Genomic DNA, 20,587 nt, shown 5'->3' with positions numbered 1-20,587 from the left:
ACACGATGAATTATTGAGATGCGTCGGCTGAATGGGAGCACGGTTGTGGTAGCCGAGCGGTCGCCGCACACTTTCCTCCATTGCTGAGGTCGCCCCATCCGCGGTGGCCCCTACCGCAAGAAGAAGCTTGCAAGTAAAGTGACGAAGGAGTTAGTTGAAAGACGATGTATTATGGGACGAGTAAAGTGACTTGCTGGTAACGATATTGAACTAGGTATGAAGATACCGACGATTGAATCTCAGGCAGGTAACGTACTGACAGACAAAGGGAATTACATATGTTGTCATAAAGGTTCGACCGATAAAGATCTTTTTAGAATATGTAGGAACCAATCTGGGCATCTGGGTCCCGCTATTGGTTATTGATTGGAGAGGCGTCTCGGTCATGTCTACATCATTCTCGAACCCGTAGGGTCCGCACGCTTAATGTCCGTTGATGATATGGTATTATATGAGTTACGTGAGTTGATCACCGAATGTTGTTCGGAGTCCCGGATTAGATCACGGACATGACGAGGAGCTCAGGAATGCTCCAGAGGTAAGATTGATATATAGGACGGTAGTATTTGATCACTGGAAAGGTTTCGCAAGAACCGTCTATTTACCGGAGTACCGGAAGGGGTTCTGGGAGGTCACCAGCAAGGGTGGGAATTATTGTTAAATGGGGGGGGAAGCACACCAGCCCACAAGGGGGCTGGCGCGCCCCTCCACTCCTGCCCACACGCACCAAGTAGGGAGGGAAAGGAAGGGGGAGGTACCCTAAGGCAACCAACCCCTCTTTCCTTTCCCCCGTGTCCAAATATGGAAGGGGGGGTGGCTAGGCAGGCCTCTAGGGCAGTCGCCGGCCACTTGGGGGCGACCTAGGGCTGCCGCCTCTCCCCTCACTGGTACGCGTCAGTGGTATACAAACGGTTTTTAACCCCTTTCTGCGATGGTGTTTGGAACCGTCGCCAAGTGAGTGTGGCCGATAGGGTGGTCCTTCCCACACAACCCGGAAACTGTCGGGGATATGCCCTCCTGGCACACACGCTTGGCAAAATGAGGTCGTGTGCGACCGGCTTGCGCTCAAATAGGGTTATACGTACAGTAGAGCTAAAAAATACAACTATACAGGCAAAATTGTTTCTGGTCGCAAGTACATCTGATGTCTACTACACAACTTTACTCTTGCAGACGCGTGTTGGGCCTCCAAGCGCAGAGTTTTGTAGGACAATAGCGATTTTCCCTCAAGTGGATGACCTAATGTTTATCAATCCGTGAGAGGTGTAGGATGAAGATGGTCTCTCTCAAATGACCCTGCAACAAAATACCAGAAATCTCTTGTGCCCCAACACAACCAATACAATGGCAAATTGTAAAGATGCACTAGTTCGGCGAAGAGATGGTAATCAAAGTGTAATATGGATGGTAGAAATATATTTTTATATTCTAAATAAATAAAAACAGCAAGGTAGCAAATAGTAAACGGGCACAAAAACGGTATTGCAATGCTTGAAAATGAGGCCTAGAGTCCGTACTTTCGCTAGTGCAATCTCTCAGTAGTGCTAACATAGTTGAATCATATGATTATCCCTCAAAGTACAATAAATAATCACTCCCGAGTTCCTATTAGCGTATAACAAAAGTTATGAATTGTTTGTAGGGCACTAAACCACCTCAAAGCTATTATTTTCGTTCGATCTATTCAAGAGTTCGTACTAAAATGACGCAAAGCTATTTTTCCGTTCGATATATCCTAGAGTTCGTACTAGAATAACACCAAAGAATATTCATATTCATAATACTCAATCCACACAAAGAACTACAAGAGTGCCCCAAGATTTATACTGGAGAAACAAGGACAAGAACGTGCCTCAACCCATATGCATAGATTACCCCAATGTCACCGCGAGAGTCCCCAAGTTCCAAAACATATATCAAGTGAATCAATACGATACCCCATTGTCACCACGAGTATTCAATTGCAAGACATATATCAAGTGTTCTCAAATCCATAAAACTATTCAATCTGATAACCATGAAATCTCAAATGGAAAAACTCAATTCATCACAACAAGATAGAGAGGGGAAACACCATATGATCTGAATATATTAACAAAGCCCACGATACATCAAGATCATGACATCTCAAGAACACGAGAGAGAGAGAGAGATTAAACACATAGCTACTGGTACAAACTCTCAGCCCCAAGGGTGGACTACTCCCTCCTCATCGTGGTGGCCGTCGGGATGATGAAGATGGCCACGGGAGATGATTCCCCCCTCCGGCAGGGTGTCGGAGTGGGTCTAGATTGGTTTTCGGTGGCTAGGCAGCCCTGCGGCAGCAGAACTTCTGATCTATGTTAACCCCGATGGGTTTTAGAATATTTTGGAATTTATATTGCAAAGAGGGGGTGCGGAAGGCCACGAGGTGAGCACAACCCACCTAGGCGTGCAAGGGGGCCCTGACGCGCCCTAGTGAGTTGTGCCCCCCTCGGGGCACCACCCCCCAAGTGCAGCTCTGGCCCATTGGGTTCCTTCTGGTCCAAAAAAATTCTCCAAAAATTTTCGCGGTGTTTGGACTCCGTTTGATATTGATTTTCTATGATGTAAAAAATAAGCAAAAAACAACAACTGGCACTTGGCACTGGGTCAATAGGTTACTCCCAAAAAATGATATAAAATTGATATAAAATGATTGTAAAACATTCAAGAATGATAATATATTGGCATGAAAACTTCATAAATTATAGATACATTGGAGACGTATCAGCATCCCCAAGCTTAATTCCTACTCGTCCTCGAGTAGGTAAATGTAAAAAGAAATAATTTATGAAGTGTCGTTGCTAGCAAAGTGCATAAGTTTGATCAATGATAATTTCAGTTACTTTTCCTAGGATCATAACATCAATTCTTTCTTATGAAACTTCTCATGTTATAGTGGCAACCAATTCACATGTTAAGGTTCAAACAATGAATTCTCTTGAAACCCAACAACGTATGTTCTTAATCACCAAGCAATTGCAATTCAACGGAGTTTAAGTAAGAGCTCCACATACTCAGCCATCATATAGTCTTCTATGATTTCTAACACTCACCTTGTACACATGGGCAAAACGTTTCAACCGGACACATAGAAAGATAGGGGCTTATAATTTCACCTCCCAATGTATTCACCTCAAGGGTGATGTCAACAATAATAAGTCATGCTACCCATATTCAACTAGACATATGTGCCTAGATCTTTCTTCACCACATGATGCTTGCCAAAAGAGAAAAATGAAAAGGAATACAGAGAAAAACTTTGACTCTTGCATAAAAGTAAATACTGAAAAGTAAAAGATAGGCCCTTCGCAGAGGGAAGTAGGGATATGTAGAGGTGCCAGAGCTCAAAGCGAAAATTGTGAGATAAAAACATTTTGAGAGGCATACTTTTCCCACCAACGAAAACGACTTAGAGCTCCCAACACTTTCCATGCTAGATATATCATAGGCGGTTCACAAACAGAAAATAAAGTTTATTCATTTTTCCACCATACTTTCGCTTTCCATGGCTAACCGTATCCACGGGTGCCCTCCATACCAACACTTTCCAAGGAATTTATTATTTGACAACATAAAGTAAATTCATTTTTCATTTCGGGACTAGGCATCCCTAATACCTTTGTCTTACTCTCGTGCAATGACAAGTGAATAAACACTCATCATGAGAATAACACATCTAGAATGGAAAATATTGGCCACCCCTCACTGTCTCGCGAGCGGTACGAGCACACAAAAGAGAAATTTAATTTGAAAATTAGAGATGGCACATACAAATTTTCTTAGAATGGCAAAATAATGACGCATATAGGTAGGTATGGTGGACTCTTGAAAATGAGATTTGGGTTTAAGGGTTTTTGGATGCACAAGTAGTATCTCTACTTGGTGCGGAATTTTTGGCTAGCAAAGATGGGGGCAAGAACCACATGTTGAAGGATCTACGACAATATAACTTCTATGTGAATAGGAACAAACATAAACCATTACATTGTCTTCCTTGTCCAGCGTCAAATTTTTTGGCATATAATATTTTGATGGGGGCTCACAATCACAAAAGATTTCCATGATAATTTATTTGCATGTGAAATTTCTCTTCCTTATACTAATTATTCATGAACTGCTTGTATGACCAATATTGTGATTGTCATGCCTCAAAAGATTTCATTTTCTAAACCCAATGTGAAGATACCACTAGGCATGATATGATTTAAACTTCATGATATTCATTTCATTCAACAATTTACTCATAGGATATAAGTGAAGCACAAGATAAATTTCACAGAAAAGAGCTTCGTTGACGGGATGTAAATACCGCTTACTTAGCCTCCCTGGTAACTATTTGAGGACTCTATTTTATTTAAAGACTTTCAGATCAAAGTACTTTATTAAAACAGCAAGCAAAACAAAATAAAATGACATTCCAAGAATAGCACATATCATGTGAAGAAGCAAAAACTTAGGCTCAAGCGATACTAACCGATAATTGTTGAAGAATAAAGGTAGGATGCCTACCGGGGCATCCCCAAGCTTAGATGCTTGAGACCTCTTGAAATATTATCTTGGGGTGCCTTGGGCATCCCCAAGCTTGAGCTTTTGTGTCTCCTTAATTCCTCTCATATCACGGTTTTCCTAAATCTCAAAAGCTTCATCCACACAAAACTCAACAAGAACTCGTGAGATAAGTTAGCATAAACCAATGCAAAAACCTTGGCAATCTCTACTGTAGAAAATCACTAAAATTATTATTCAACATTGCATACTAAATTCCTCTGCATATTTAATACTCCTATCCTCAAATAGAATCATTAAACAAGCAAACATATGCAAACATAACAATAATCTGCCAAAACAGTACAGTCTGTAAAGAATGCAAGAGTGTAAATACTTCCCTAACTCCAAAAATTATGAAAATTTACCACACTGTAGAAAATTTATCAGAGCTCATTTTTCAAAAAGTTTCAACATTTTATCACGTTCTAAATTATCTAGGGAATTTTTGCAACTACGGTAAACTTTCTGTTTACAAACAGCAACATATATACTTGCAAAATAAGCATAGTAAAGGCTATACATGCCACTTTTATTGAAATAAAAGATGCAAAAAATTATTCTAAATAAAATCGAGCAAATCCTAAAAAAATAAATTGAAGCTCCAAGAAAAACACATATCAAGTGAGGTTACTGATAATGTTGGAGACGAAAGAGGGGATGCCTTCCGGGGCATCCCCAAGATTGGTTGCTTGGATCTTCCTTGAATATTTACTTGGGGCTGACTTAGGCATCCCCAAGCTTAGGTTCTTGTCACTCCTTATTCTCCTTATATCGATATCTCACCCAAAACTTGAAAACTTCAATCACGCAAAACTTAACGGAACTTTGTGAGATAGGTTAGTATGATAAAGAGCAAACCATTCCACTTTTGGTACTGCCAAAGACAAGATTTATAATTCTTATCATACAATGCCTACTGTAGCATATAATTTCTACAATTTATATTGAGCAATATAAGCCATAGAAACTAAAAAACAAGCAAACTATGCATTGAAAACAGAATCTATCAAAAACAGAACAGTATGTAGTAATCTGTACTCAAACCATACTTCTGCCACTCCAAAACTTCTGAAAAATTAGGACCACATGAGAAATTTGTATATTAATATTTTGCAAAAAGAATCAACTCCATAGCACTCTTCTATTGAAAACTAGAATTATTTTCGTGAGCGCAAAAGTTTCTATTTTTCAGCAAGATCAAATCAACTATCACCGTAAGCCAACCTAGAGGTCTTACTTGGCACTTTATTGAAACAAAATCAATAAAACATGATTACTACAGTAGCCTAATCATGTGAACACACAAAAAAGTAGGTAAAAGTGTTGGGTTGTCTCACAACAAGCGCTTTTCGTTAATTCCTTTTAAGTTAGGCATGATAATTTCAATGATGCTTGCATAAAAGATAAGAATTGAAACATGACAAGAGCATCATGAAACATATGACTAGCACATTTAGGTCTAATGCACTTCGTATGCATATGGATTTTGTGAGAAAACAACTTATGGGAACAAGAACCAACTAGCATAGGAAGGCAAACCAAGTGTAACTTCAAAACAATCAACACATAGAGAAGAAACTTGATATAATTTAGATATGTAAGGGCATAAGTTCCTTTCTCATAATAATTTTCAGGGGCATCATGAATGAATTCAACAATATAACCATCACATACATGACTCTTTTCATGATGCACAAGCATAGAAGATTTATCACTCTTTATGGCATAGATTTCATCATAACAATCATCATAGATGGCAACTTCATTGTCATAATCAATTGGAACCTCTTCCAAAATAGTGGATGTATTACTAAATAAAGTCATGACCTCTCCAAATCCACTTTCATCAATATTGTAATAAGATTTAACACCCTACAAAATAGTGGGATCACTACTACATAAAGTTGACACTCTTCCAAACCCACTTTTATCAATGTAATCATCATAAATAGGAGGCATGCTATCATCATAATAAATTTCCTTATCGAAAGTAGAAGGAATCAAAGGATCATATTCACTAAGCAAAGCATCCCCAAGCTTAGGACAAGCATTATTTCCAGCAAATAAATCTTCAAACATTGCATACTCATCAAACATAGCATCCTGAAGCTTGTGGTTTTCCATATCATCACAATCATTCTTATCAATAGCACGAATGGCACCAATAGTATAGCAAACATTATTATCATATTCTTCCAAGAAAGTGCTAAAAAGATTTTTAAGATCATAAGGGATATCTTTGTCTTCCCAATCACAATCATCACAACAAGCAATAGGCATAACAAAATAATCATCAATATCATAATCCTCCATCAACATATTTGATTAACTTTCATGAGGCATGATGGTGATGGGAGCAACATTATTTGGGAGAGATACCTTTTTACCTCTATTCTTTCTTCTTTTCTTATTCTTCACCACACCATGTGTGGGTTTAATTAATTCTTTAAAGCTTCTTGTTGAAGAGATTGATTGGATAGGAAGCTCCTCCTCATTACCTGATTCATCATAATAAACACTAGAAGGGTATCAGGAAATATTTTCCCTTTCATTAGTACTCTCTTCATATTCTATTTGTTTTCTTGTCTTTAGATAGTTGGCAATATAAGTATTCTCAATGCAATTTACCATACAAAACATATAAATTTCTTCTAGATCAAAACCAAGAAACCTCTTGGGATTTGGAAAACCCTTAGTTATACGTTTCATTTCTTCATACTCCAAAAGAAGACGAAGCTCTTGATGATGCTCAATGGTAATCAAGTTATCACAATTTTTGGACATGATTTGATCATGAAATAATTTGCATTGGAGATTTAAATGACCACGTTCATTGCAAAGTTCTCAAGGATGACCAAAAAAATTACATCTTTCAGCACAATCATCTAGCCTCTCTTGCAATTTTGTTTCTAAATATTTATGCTTCTTACAAAATCTATCTTCCCTTTTCGGTGTGCAAAGGCACTCCCAATTCACTCCGCAAAAAGTGGCATGCTTATAACAAACATTTTTTTTCATGACTTGTGCAATCATCATTAGCATTTTGGATATTCAAAGAATGCACACTAACAACATTGCAATCATGCTCATCATTCAAATATTTTGTGCCAAGCATTTTATTGACTTCTTCTAACAATTGAGCACAACTTTCCGAACCATCATTTTCAAGAAAGATATTATAAAGATGATCAATAATATGGTGCAACCTAAATTCCTTTTTTTTGTAGTTTTCTTTTATAAACCAAACTAGTGATAAAACAAGGAACTAAAAGATTCAATTGCAAGATCTAAAGATATACCTTCATGCACTCACCTCCCCGGCAACAGCGCTAGAAAAGAGCTTGATGTCTACTACGCAACTTTATTCTTGTAGACATGTGTTGGGCCTCCAAGCTCAGAGTTTTGTAGGACAGTTGAAATTTTCCCTCAAGTCGATGACCTAAGGTTTATCAATCCGTGAGAGGTGTAGGATGAAGATGCTCTCTCTCAAACGACTCTGCAACCAAATACAAGAAATCTCTTGTGTCCCCAACACACCCAATACAATGGAAAATTGTATAGGTGCACTAGTTCGGTGAAGAGATGGTGATAAAAGTGTAATATTGATGGTAGAAATATATTTTTATAATCTGAATAAATAAAAACAGCAAGGTATCAAATAGTAAATGGGCACAAAAACGGTATTGCAATGCTTGAAAATGAGGCCTAGGGTCCGTACTTTTGCTAGTGCAATCTCTCAACAGTGCTAACATAGTTGGATCATATGATTATCCCTCAAAGTACAATAAAGAATCAGTCCCGAGTTCCTATTAGCGGAGAACAAAAGATAGGAATTGTTTGTAGGGTACTAAACCACCTCAAAGCTATTCTTTCCATTCGATCTATTCAAGAGTTCGTACTAAAATAACGCAAAGCTATTTTTTCTGTTTGATCTATCCTAGAGTCGTACTAGAATAACACCAAAGCATATTCATATTCATAATACTCAATCCACACAAAGAACTACAAGATAGCCCCAAGATTTATACCGGAGAAACAAGGACAAGAACATGCAACAACCCCTATCCATAGATTACCCCAATGTCACCGCGAGAATCCGCAAGTTGAGTGCCAAAACATATATCAAGTGAATCAATACGATACCCCGTTGTCACCACGAGTATTCAATTGCAAGACATATATCAAGTGTTCTCAAATCCATAAAAGTATTCAATCTGATAACCACGAAATCTCAAAGGGAAAACTCAATTCATCACAACAAGATAGAGAGGCGAAAACACCATATGATCCGACTATATTAACAAAGCCTGCGATACATCAAGATCATGACATCTCAAGAGCATGAGAGAGAGAGAGAGAGAGAGATTAAACACATAGCTACTGGTACAAACCCTCAGCCCCGAGGGTGGACTACTCCCTCCTCATCGTGGTGGCCGCCTTGATGAGGAAGATGGCCACTGGAGATGATTCCCCCCTGCAGGGTGCCGGAACGGGTCTAGATTGGTTTTCAGTGGCTACGGAGCCCTGCGGCGGTGAAACTTCTGATCTAGGTTAACCCTGATGGGTTTCGGAGTATTTGGGAATTTATACTGGAAAGAGGGGGTGCGGAAGGCCACCAAGGTTGGCACAACCCACCTGGGTGCGCCAGGGGGCCCTTGACGATGACATGTACCTAGGGTAGGGTAATAGGCCTGACCTAGACACCCTTCCCAAGGACACTGCACTAGAGTCAAAGACATTCAAAGTATAGCAGCATCTACCGAATGAAAACTCCTCAGAGTGCAACCCACTCGACCAACAATTCCACTTGGATAATCCAATTCCATTCGACTAGGACATAATCATTCGACTAAACCAGGAACCACTCGGAGTACAGAAGATCTAAAGTCACTCAAGATGGCAACAGTCAAGCGTTCACTCCGTAGTTTTAATGATCATTTATATGTCTTTATTGTTGGTATTGCCAGTAATGTCCCACCTAAATGTACATTGAACCTCTTGTAACGTGGGCTGGCTGGGGTCTTGGCGCACTCTATATAAGCCACCCATTGATACGTCCATTTTGCATCATGCTTTTATATCAATATTTATTGCATTATGGGCTTTTATTACACATTATGTCACAATACTTATCCCTATTCTATCTTATTTTACAAGGTTTACATAAAGAGGGAGAATGCCGACAGCTGGGATTCTGGCTGGAAAAGGAGCAAATATTAGAGACCTATTCTGCACAGCTCCAAAAGTCCTGAAACTTCACGGATGATGTTTTCCAAATATATAAAAAACATTGAGTACAAGAACTTCACCAGGGGGGCCACACCCTACCCACGAGGGTGGGGGGCGTGCCCTACCCCCTGGGCACGCCCCCTACCTCGTGGGCCCCCTGGTGGCCCTCCGGTGACCATCTTCTACTATATGGACTCTTTCGATGGGAAAAAAAATCATAAGCCATCTTCTCGGACGAAACTCCGCCGCCACGAGGCGGAACCTTGGCGGAGCCAATCTAGGGTTCTGGCGGGGCTATTCTGCCGGGGAAACTTCCCTCCGGAGGGGGAAATCATCGCCATCGTCATCATCAACGCTCCTCTCATCGGGAGAGGGAAATCTCCATCAACATCTTCATCAGAACCATCTCATCTCAAAACCCTAGTTCATCTCTTGTATCCAATTCTTGTCTCCAAGTCCGGGATTGGTGCTAGTAGGTTGCTAGTAGTGTTAATTACTCCTTGTAGTTGATGCTAGTTGGTTTAATTGGTGGAAGATCATATGTTCAGATCCTATATGCACATTAATACCCCTTTGATTGTGAACATGTTTTTGCTTTGTGAGTAGTTACTTTTGTTCCCGAGGACATGGGAGAAGTCTTGCTATTAGTAGTCATGTGAATTTGGTATTCGTTCAATATTTTGATGAGATGTATGCTGTCTCTCCTCTAGTGGTGTTATGTGAACGTCGACTACATGACACTTCACCATTGTTTGGGCCTAGAGGAAGGCATTGGGAAGTAATAAGTATATGATGGGTTGCTAGAGTGACAGAAGCTTAAACCCTAGTTTATGCGTTGCTTCGTAAGGGGCTGAATTGGATCCATATGTTTCATGCTATGGTTACGTTTACCTTAATACTTTTGTTGTATTTGCGGATGCTTGCAATAAAGGTTAATCATAAGTGGGATGTTTGTCCAAGTAAGGGCAGCACCCAAGCACCGGTCCACCCATATACAAAATTATCAAAGTACCGAACGCGAATCATATGAGTGTGATGAAAACTAGCTTGACGATATTCCCATGTGTCCTCGGGAGCGCTTTACATCATATAAGAGTTTGCCCAGGCTTGTCCTTTGCTACAAAAAGGATTGGGCCACCTTGCTGCACCTTATTTACTTTTGTTACTTGTTGCTTGTTACAAATTATCTTATCACAAAACTATCCGTTACCACTTATTTCAGTACTTGCAGAGAATACCTTGCTGGAAACCGCTTATCATTTCCTTCCGCTCCTCGTTGTGTTTGACACTCTTACTTATCGAAAGGACTAAGATAGATCCCCTATACTTGTGGGTCATCACCCCTCCACTAAGACAAGGGTTCACACCCCCTGTAACTTCACGCATAATCCAGTCGACCAGGCCTCCGAGCACCGAGACGTAGGGTTGTTACTTCCTCCGAGAAGGGCCTGAACTCGTAAATCTTGTGTGCACAACCTCACCGTAGCTAGGATCTTGCCTCCTCCTATGTACCCCCTATTCTACTGTCAAACTTACTCCCACGACAGTTGGCGCCCACCATGGGGCTGGTGTCTTAGCGACTTCCGGTGAGGTTGCGATATTTTCCGATCCCCATCATCATGGTTTCCAGCGGCGGTTTGGCTGAGGGCCGCGAGATCCATCTCGGCGCGCTCGTTTTCATCGCTGACGACTTCGCTTGGCTCCAAGAGGCCCTGTAGACATCGAGACACTCCTCGTCTGTGGGGCGACGCACTTCCGCGCATGCGTCCGTGACGTCCTTCTGCGGCAGCCGTCGACCCAGTATCGGTCCGCTCCCGCAACCTTTTTTCTCCCCGCTGCTCACCGTCGCAAGCGATCCGGTCGATCGCGGCTTCAGCGGTGGGTAAAGCATGTGGTGGCTCGTCAGTCGACCACCCCTCAAGTCGCGGCAATCGAGCCCGACGAATCTCTCTACGGGCTGTTCGACCTGTCGACTAGTTCCTTGAGACCCTGTACGAGTGCGACAACAGCGACCCTGTGGAAAAAGTCATGATGGTCGACACGCCATGCAACCCGCCTGGTTTCCGTCGCAGCGATGACGGCGATGGTGGCGGCGATCCGTCACATCTTCATGAAGAATATCATCCTCAAGCCCTCACTTCACAGTAGAGAGAGGAGCTGCATCATCACAACATGGAGGCACTCCATACTCCCATCATCGGGGAGACCTCTGAGGCTCGGGCCTTGGAGGCTGCGCGCCTGGCCACTCTGGCTAAGCGTGCGCGGTTGGAGAACCTTCAATATTCAGTCAACGAACATGCTCGACGACAGATCCCTGAATCCAGTCGACGACAGCGACAATTGTTACCGCCTAAACCTCACGTATACCATATTCCGATTCAGAATCATACTACTGTGGCCCGTGTAGCAGAGTCAAGCCAGCCGTCCCAATCAGAGGCTGGAAGAGGTTTAATGCAGATTTGAGCATTGCTCCGGGCAGTAGGAGAGCAGAACACAACAGTTTCCCAGTCGCACAACAGCATCCATGGCAGATCTGTGGTAGCAGACACCGTCCAGTCGGCTCACAGCCCAAGGTCGCCTCTGCAGCGTGAGGGTCGAGAGCACCATGAAGAGCTGTACCTGGGTCGGAACCACGAGCAATATGATCATCGGTTCGGCCGTGAAGACCGCCGTCGAGTGCCTACGGCCCCTCCGAGGGCGGATCATATGCACCCTGGCAATACGATGACAGGCGTTCATATGGTGACGAGCGAAGACATCTAGTCGACCCCAGAGAACCCGGATTTGATGCAATGTCAATTTCGGTACAGGGTCTGGTCGACCGGAACAATGCCCATAGAGATGGACAAGACAAAGATCGTCCGACTGGCAGTAGAGTGCATGTTTCTGGGCCTGAGAGTTTCAGTAGAGCCATCAGGGCCACAGAAATCCCTCCCAACTTTAGGTTGGCGACTGGAGTAAGTAAGTTCACCGGTGATTCGAAGCCCAACACTTGGCTAGAAGACTACTAAGTGGCAGTGCTGATTGGCGGCGATAATGATGATGTAGCCATGCAGCACATCCCCCTGATGTTGGAAGGCTCAGCTAGAGCCTGGTTGAATCAGTTAGCTCCCGGCAGTATATTCAGTTGGGAAGAGTTGGCTCGGGTGTTTGTTAGAACATTTGAGGGCACTTGTAAACGATCGGTAGGGCTGGCTGAGTTACAACATTATGTCCAGAAACCCAACGAAACCTTGAGAGAATACATCCAGAGGTGGACCACTTTGTATCACACAGTGGAGAATGTATCGCCACACCAAGCAGTTTGCGCCTTCAAGGAGGGTGTTCGGTATAGAGAGCTCAACCTGAAATTCGGTAGGACAGGAGATATGGCCCTAACCCGAATGATGGAAATAGCTACTCAGTACGCTAACGGCAAGGAAGAAGACCGACTCCGCAGTGGCAAGAACAAACCAGTCGCCCAGGACACCGGAGGAGGAAATTCCAGTTGGAAGCAGAAGTGCAAAGCCGAGCCCGCAGCACCTGGGCAGACTACAGTTGTGACCCAAGGAAAATTCAATGGGAAGCCTAAAGGGCCATGGATACCCAAGAAAGTGAGAGATCATGCGGGAAATGATGTGCTAGATTTACCGTGTCAAGTACACACCAAGAAGGATGAAGAGGGAAACCTGATTTATCCCAAGCATACCACTCGACAGTGTCCACTCCTTATCCAGCAGTTCCGAGAGGGCTAGCCCAGTGAGAAAGAGAAAGAATCTGATAAGGATGAGGACAAAGAGGAGGTTGGTGGTTACCCTAATGTCAATGCCGCCTTATTGATTTTTGCTGATCTAGAGAGCAAAAGTCGACTGGAACTTATCAAAGAGAAGTGAACATGGTCGCTCCGGCGACAACGACATATCTGAAGTGGTCCAAGACTCCTATCACATTCGACCAGTCTGATCACCCAGCGCATGTTGCTACCTCAGGGCGACAAGCGTTGGTGGTCGATCCAGTCATTGGGGGCACTCGACTGACCAAGGTTCTGATGGATGGTGGCAGTGGCCTGAACATTTTGTATGCTGAGACCCTCCGAGGGATGGGCATTCCGATGTCCAAACTCGCCGAAAGCAACATGCATTTCCACGGAGTCATTCCGGGGAAGAAGGCTGATTCACTCGGCCAAATTACCTTGGACGTGGTTTTTGGTGATTCCAAGAATTACTGCAAGGAGATGTTGACATTTGAGGTCGTGGACTTTCACAGTGCCTATCATGCTATTTTGTGCAGGACTGCGTATGCTCGTTTCATGGCTCGACCGTGTTACGTGTACCTCAAGCTGAAGATGCCTGGTCCCAAGGGCGTGATCACAGTCACTGGTAATCAGCAGAGAGCAGAAGAGTGCCTCCAGAAGGGCTCAAAGATTGCATATGAACAGATGGCAGCTGTAGAAATGCAGGAATATCAGAAGAACGTAGATCCGGGTGACTTATTGTGTGCCAAGAAGTCTGCTTCAGAGTCTGCATTTTAGTCGTCCGGAGAAACAAAGGAAGTTCACATTCACCCGACCGAACCCAATGCTGCTCCGACTCATATCTCAACAACACTCGACATCAAATAGGAATGAGCGCTCAACCAGTTCCTCCATGAGAACTGGGACATTTTTGCATGGAAGCCTTCTGACATGCCAGGTGTACCCAGGGGACTGGCTAAGCACCATTTGCAAGATGACCCAAAAGAAAAACCTATCAAAGAGCATCTCCGTGAATCCCCCGTGGAGAAGAGGAAGGCAATTGGCAAAGACGCGGCTAGGCTTCTAGCAGCTGAGTTCATCCGCGAGATATACCACTCCAAGTGGCTCACCAATGTTGTCATGGTTCCCAAGAAAGATGATTCACTTCGCATGTGCATTGATTTCAAGCATATCAATAGGGCCTGCTTGAAAGATCACTTCCCTCTACCCCGCATCAATCGAATCATTGACTCGACCGCGGAATGTGATCGTTTGTCCTTTTTGGACGCTTATTTCGACTACCATCATATCCGACTGTATGGTCCCAACGAAATAAAAACAACTTTCATCACCCCATTCGGGTGTTTTTGCTATGTTACCATGCCTTTTGGTCTCAGATGTGCTTGCTCCCTTAGATCAGTTGGAATGTGGAAGCATACATGGATGACATCGTGGTCAAGTCTCGCAAAGGTTCTGACCTGCTGACTGACCTTGCTGAAACCTTTGCCAACCTAAGAAGATATGATATCAAGCTTAATCCGTCCAAGTGCAAATTTAGAGTCCCAGGCGGAAAGTTTCTCGGTTTCCTTGTTTCCGAACGGGGAATCGACACGAACCCAGAGAAGGTTGGTGCAATCCTCTTAATGAAACGCCCTGTGCATGTGCACGATGTTTAGAAGCTTATTGGTTGTTTGGCGGCTTTGACTCGATTCATTTCTCGTCCCGGTGAAAAGGCATTGCCTCTTTACCGACTGATGAAAAAGTCAGACAAGTTCGAGTGGACTCCTGAAGCTGAAGCAGCATTTGTAGAGCTCAAAGCCCTGCTTTCCACCCAGCCGGTGCTTGCTGCCCCAGTCAGCAAAGAGCCTCTACTTCTGTATATTGCGGCCACGGGACAAGTTGTTAGCACTATGCTCACGGTCGAGTGGGAAGAAGAAGGCAAAGCCTACAAAGTTCAGTGCCCAGTGTACTATATTTCCGAAGTCTTGACTCCATCCAAGCAGAGATATCCGCATTATCAAAAGATTGTTTATGGAATTTATTTTACCACGAAGAAAGTTGGATACTATTTCTCTGACTACTCAGATTCAGTGGTCAGTGACACTCCATTATAAAAAATTCTGAACAACAGAGATGCAACCAGTCGAGTGGCAAAGTTGGCGATTGAACTCCTTCCGTTCGATATCAAGTTCTAGGTAAGGAAAGCAATCAAGTCCCAGGCAATTGCAGATTTCCTCGCCGAGTGGATTGAATAGCAACAACTGACTTAGATTCACTCGGAACATTGGACAATGTTCTTTGATGGGTCCAAGATGCTGAATGGTTCTGGTGCTGGAGTAGTCCTGGTATCCCCGCGAGGCGACAAACTCAGTTATGTTCTCCAAATTCATTTTGATTCCTCCAACAATGAAGCCAAATATGAGGCACTTCTATACGGGTTGCGTATGGCCATTTCACTTGGCGTCCGTTGCCTAATGGTTTACGGCGACTCAGATTTAGTGGTGAATCAAGTGATGCCGGAGTGGGACATCAGGAGTTCGGCCATGACCGGTTATTGCAATGCAGTGAGAAAGTTGGAAAAGAAGTTCGAAGGTTTAGAGCTCCACTACATACCCCGAGTCAAGAATCAAGCAGCTGATGACCTGGCGAAGATAGGTTCCAAGCGCGAGCCTATTCCCAGCAATGTGTTCTTGGAGCATCTCCACACCTCATAAGTTCAAGAGGATCCTTTCACAAAAGAGCCCACGCAACCGAAAAGTTCTATTGATTCGACTGAGGTCGAAATCCCAGCCGTGGTCGACCTGATCATGGAGGTTTTAGTGAAAACTCTAGACTTCCGGAGGATGAAGATGAGGCCCGTCAGATTGTCTGTCGATCCAAAGCCTTTACCGTGATAGGAGGACAACTTGACGGAGAGAGTGTTACTGGAGTCGCCCAACGATGTATCACACCAAAAGAAGGTCAAATGATCCTCAATGATATCCACTCGGGGACTTGTGGTCACCATGCGTCCTCTCGGACCATTGTGGCCAAAGCATACCGAGCGGGTTTTTACTGGCCGCGAGCAAATGAAATGGCAAAAGACATAGTCGACAAGTGTGAGGGCTGTCAGTTCTACTCCAACATGTCCCACAAACCTGCATCAGCCTTGAAGAACATTCTACTCGTCTGGCCATTTGTCGTTTGGGGATTAGATATAGTTGGTCCTCTGAGGACCAGCAGGAGCGGCTTCACCCATCTGCTCGTAGCAGTTGGCAAGTTCACTAAATGGATTGAAGCCAAACCCATCAAAAATCACGACTCAAGTACAACCGTCAACTTCATCAGAGAGTTAACATTCAGATATGGGGTTCCGCATAGCATCATCACGGAGAATGGTTCAACCTTTGATTCATATGAGTTCAAGGCTTTCTGCGCTTCCCAAGGCACTCGGGTCGATTACGCTTCAGTTGCCCACCCACAGTCGAATGGACAAGACGATAGAGCAAATGCTTTGATCCTCTAGGGGTTGAACCCCGATTGATGCGTGACCTCAAGCATGCGGCAGGTGCTTGGGTGGATGAGTTGCCGTCAGTCCTTTGGGGATTGAAAACAACACCAAATCGATCGAATGGTCGGACTCCCTTCTTCATGGTCTATGGGGCTAAAGCCGTGCCGCCGAGTGATTTGCTTCACAACGCGCCCAGAGTGGAACTTTTCTCAAAAGACGAAGCAGATCAAGCTCGACAAGATGCCGTTGATCTTCTGGAAGAGGAAAGAGAGATGGCCTTGATCCGGTCAACCAATTATCAGCGAGATCTCCGTCGATTCCATGCCAGAAGCGTAAGAGGTCGAGCATTTCGGGAAGGAGACCTTGTGCTCTGAGTGGATCAGCAAGACCTCACAAGCTTGCTCCTGCTTGGGAAGGTCCCTTCATCATCACCAAGGTGCTCCACAATGGAGCATATCACCTCTATAATGTGGAGCAACAGAAAGACGAGCCATGCGCGTGGAACGTGGATCTGCTCCGCCGTTTTTACACTTAAACGCTCAAGTCGACGAGTTGTAATAAGAATCGTTCAGTTTGCTTATCAAAGACATGAGTTTTGTAGTATCTTAATGATTGTTGTCCCATCAATACATGTGTTTAAATCCCCCAGTGGGTGGCTTAGTTGCGAACCCTATTCGCCTGAGTTTCAAAATCACTGCGAGTGGAGAGCAATCCTCCCACTTGGGGGGCTTAGGTGCGAACCCGATTCGCCTAAGTTTCAAAAATCCTCCCGAGTGAAGAGCAACCCTCTCACTCGGAGGCTTAGCTGCGAACACGATTCGCCTGCGTTTCAAAATCACTCCGAGTGGAGAGCAATCCTCTCACTCGGGGCTTAGCCGCGAACCCGATTCACCTAAGTTTCAAAAATCCTACCGAGTGAAGAGCAACCCTCTCACTCGGAGGCTTAGATGCAGTTCCGTACTCGCCTAAGTTATAAAAATCCTACCGAGTGAAGAGCAATCCTCTCACTTGGGAGCTTAGCTGCAGTTCCGTACTCGCCTAAGTTTTAAAATCCTACCGAGTGAAGAGAAATCCTCTCACTCGGGGGCTTAGCTGCAGTTCCGTACTCGCCTAAGTTTTCAAAATCCTACCGAGTGAAAAGCAATCCTCTCACTCGGGGGCTTGGCTGCAGTTCCGTACTCTCCTAAGTTTCAAAAATCCTGTCGAGTGAAGAGGAACTCCCTCACTCTGAGGCTTATCTGCAGTCCCATACTCGCCTAAGTTTCAAAACAAATTCCTAGTGAAGAACAACATTCTCACTCGAAAATTAGGACACAAGTACAACGTCCGCTCCATCCTGATCCGCAAGGACGATGGGGTGCAGTTCATGCGCAACATCTAGTGTTCATGTCCGCGACCCTCTCGTGAATGCTTCGACACAAGTACAATGTTCGCTCCATCCTAATCCGCAAGGACGACGAGGTGCAGGTCGTGCGCAGCATCGAGTGTTCATGTCCACGGCCCTCTCGTTGGAGCTGCATCAAAAACACACTGTATATTCCAAGTGAAGAATCAAGTTTCACTCAGACTCAAGGGAATAAAAAACAGCAAAGACAAAGGCAAGCATATTCAGAGAAAAGCCAAGTTCAGATAAATGTCGCAAGGTTCAGAACCGTAGATAAAAGTGCTCGAGCATCAGGCCCGAAGGAGTTTAACGATTACAAATCACTCAGCATCCCGAGGCAAATAAAAGTGAGGCTTAAAGTTTGCTCACTCGGCAGGAGGAGGGCTAGCTGGCTCGACAAACTCGTCCAAGTCGATTCCATCAGCAATACGAGTCGCAACATTGAGGAAGGTTTCCATGAAGGACTAGAAGTTATGTTGCTTGGTATTGGAAACCTTGAGAGCACAATCTTTTCTTCTTTAACCTCCTTGCAATGGTTGCGGACCAGAGACAGAGCTATGTCAGCACCGCACTGGGCAGATGACTTCTTCCATGCCTGCACTCGACCAGGGATCTCGTGGAGTCGAGTCATCAGAGACTCGAGGTCATTCTGGAATGTCTCCCTTGGCCAGAGCTCTGCATCGATCCGTGATACCACCACCTTCAGCCGAGCCAGATAGTTGGTGACGCTAGCGAGGCGAGATTCCAGGTGCAACACGTTCATTGCAGCTTCATCCTTGATGGGGGAGTTAATAGAGTCCACCTCAGTCTCAATGTCCCCGGTTTCTTCCTCGAAGTTTTGCCAGAATTCTACACATAGAGAGAATTGATGAGTCGACATCCATATGAAGAGTCGATAGCAGCAAGTCAGTCAGACAGGGGAGAATACCTTCAAGCATAAGGAGCAGCTTCTTGGCGAGTCCTCCCGTATAAACCTCCAGCTCGTCTCTCTTCCGAGCGATATCGCCAACTTTGTCAATTAGAGCCACCTTGTCCTTCTTTAGTCGCGTCACTTCCTTGTTGGCTTCATCAAGAGCGATCTTTAGTTTGGTGTTATCTTCTTCTAGCTTACCGACTGAAGCCAACTTCTTGTTGACAAGTGCTGATTTCTCCTACGCCATTTTTTATGCTACCGCAAGGTCAAAGTACTTCTAGTCCAGAGCCTGCCTCATTTTTTCTAAAATAAATAACACTTGGAACAGAAGGAGGAAGGGAAAGATGGCAAAGGAGTCAGTCGGCATGTTTTTTACCTCCCATACGAGCAGTTTTCATCCTGAGCCTTCTTCAAGTTCTCCTTGGCCAACTCCACGTCAAGATTGAGTTGCATTTGTTTCTGATCCAAGTCAGCAAACCTGGCCCCTAGTTCGTAGGATATCTGCAGTCAACGGACAGTTAGTCGACAGGAATAGAGATTGTCTCTTCCGAGCGATAAAACGCAAGTTAAGATCATTACAGGAAAATGATTTCTAAGACTACTACTGAATAAAACATTCACCAGTAGTCTCGGGGACTACACCCAGTGGGTGCACTTGGCGTGCCCCAACTGGTTCGGCTTAGTACTCAACTTGGTCCGTCCAGTCGGATAAAAAAACAGCAACGACAACATTGATTCTCAGACCATCGCCGAATGCTGGCAGTCGACCGTGGTCTCGGGGACTACACCCAGTGGGTGCACTTGGCATGCCCCCACTGATACGTCTCCGTCTTATCTACTTTTTCAAACACTTTTGCCCTTGTTTTGGACTCTAACTTGCATGATTTGAATGGAACTAACCCGGACTGATGCTGTTTTCAGCAGAATTGCCATGGTGTTATTTTTTTGCAGAAATAAAAGTTCTCGGAATGACCTGAAAATCAACGGAGATTATTTTTGGAATATATAAAAAGTACTGGAAGAAAGATCCATGTCACGGGGCCCACACCCTGTCCACGAGGGTGGCGGGCGCACCCTACACCCCTGGGCGCACCCCCTGCCTCGTGGGCCCCTTGACGCTCCACCGACCTCAACTCCAACTCCATATATTCGTGTTCGGGGAGAAAAAAAATCAGAGAGAAGGATTCATCACGTTTTACTATACAGAGTCGTCGAAGCCCCAAACTCTCTCAGGAGGATTGATCAGGAGTCCGTTCGGGGCTCTGGAGAGGGTAATCCGTTGCCATC

The sequence above is a fragment of the Triticum urartu genome, chromosome 2 (genome assembly GCF_003073215.2).
Source record: "Triticum urartu cultivar G1812 chromosome 2, Tu2.1, whole genome shotgun sequence".
In the NCBI taxonomy this organism is placed as follows: Eukaryota; Viridiplantae; Streptophyta; class Magnoliopsida; order Poales; family Poaceae; genus Triticum; species Triticum urartu.
Note: the sequence above shows the minus strand (reverse complement) of the source record.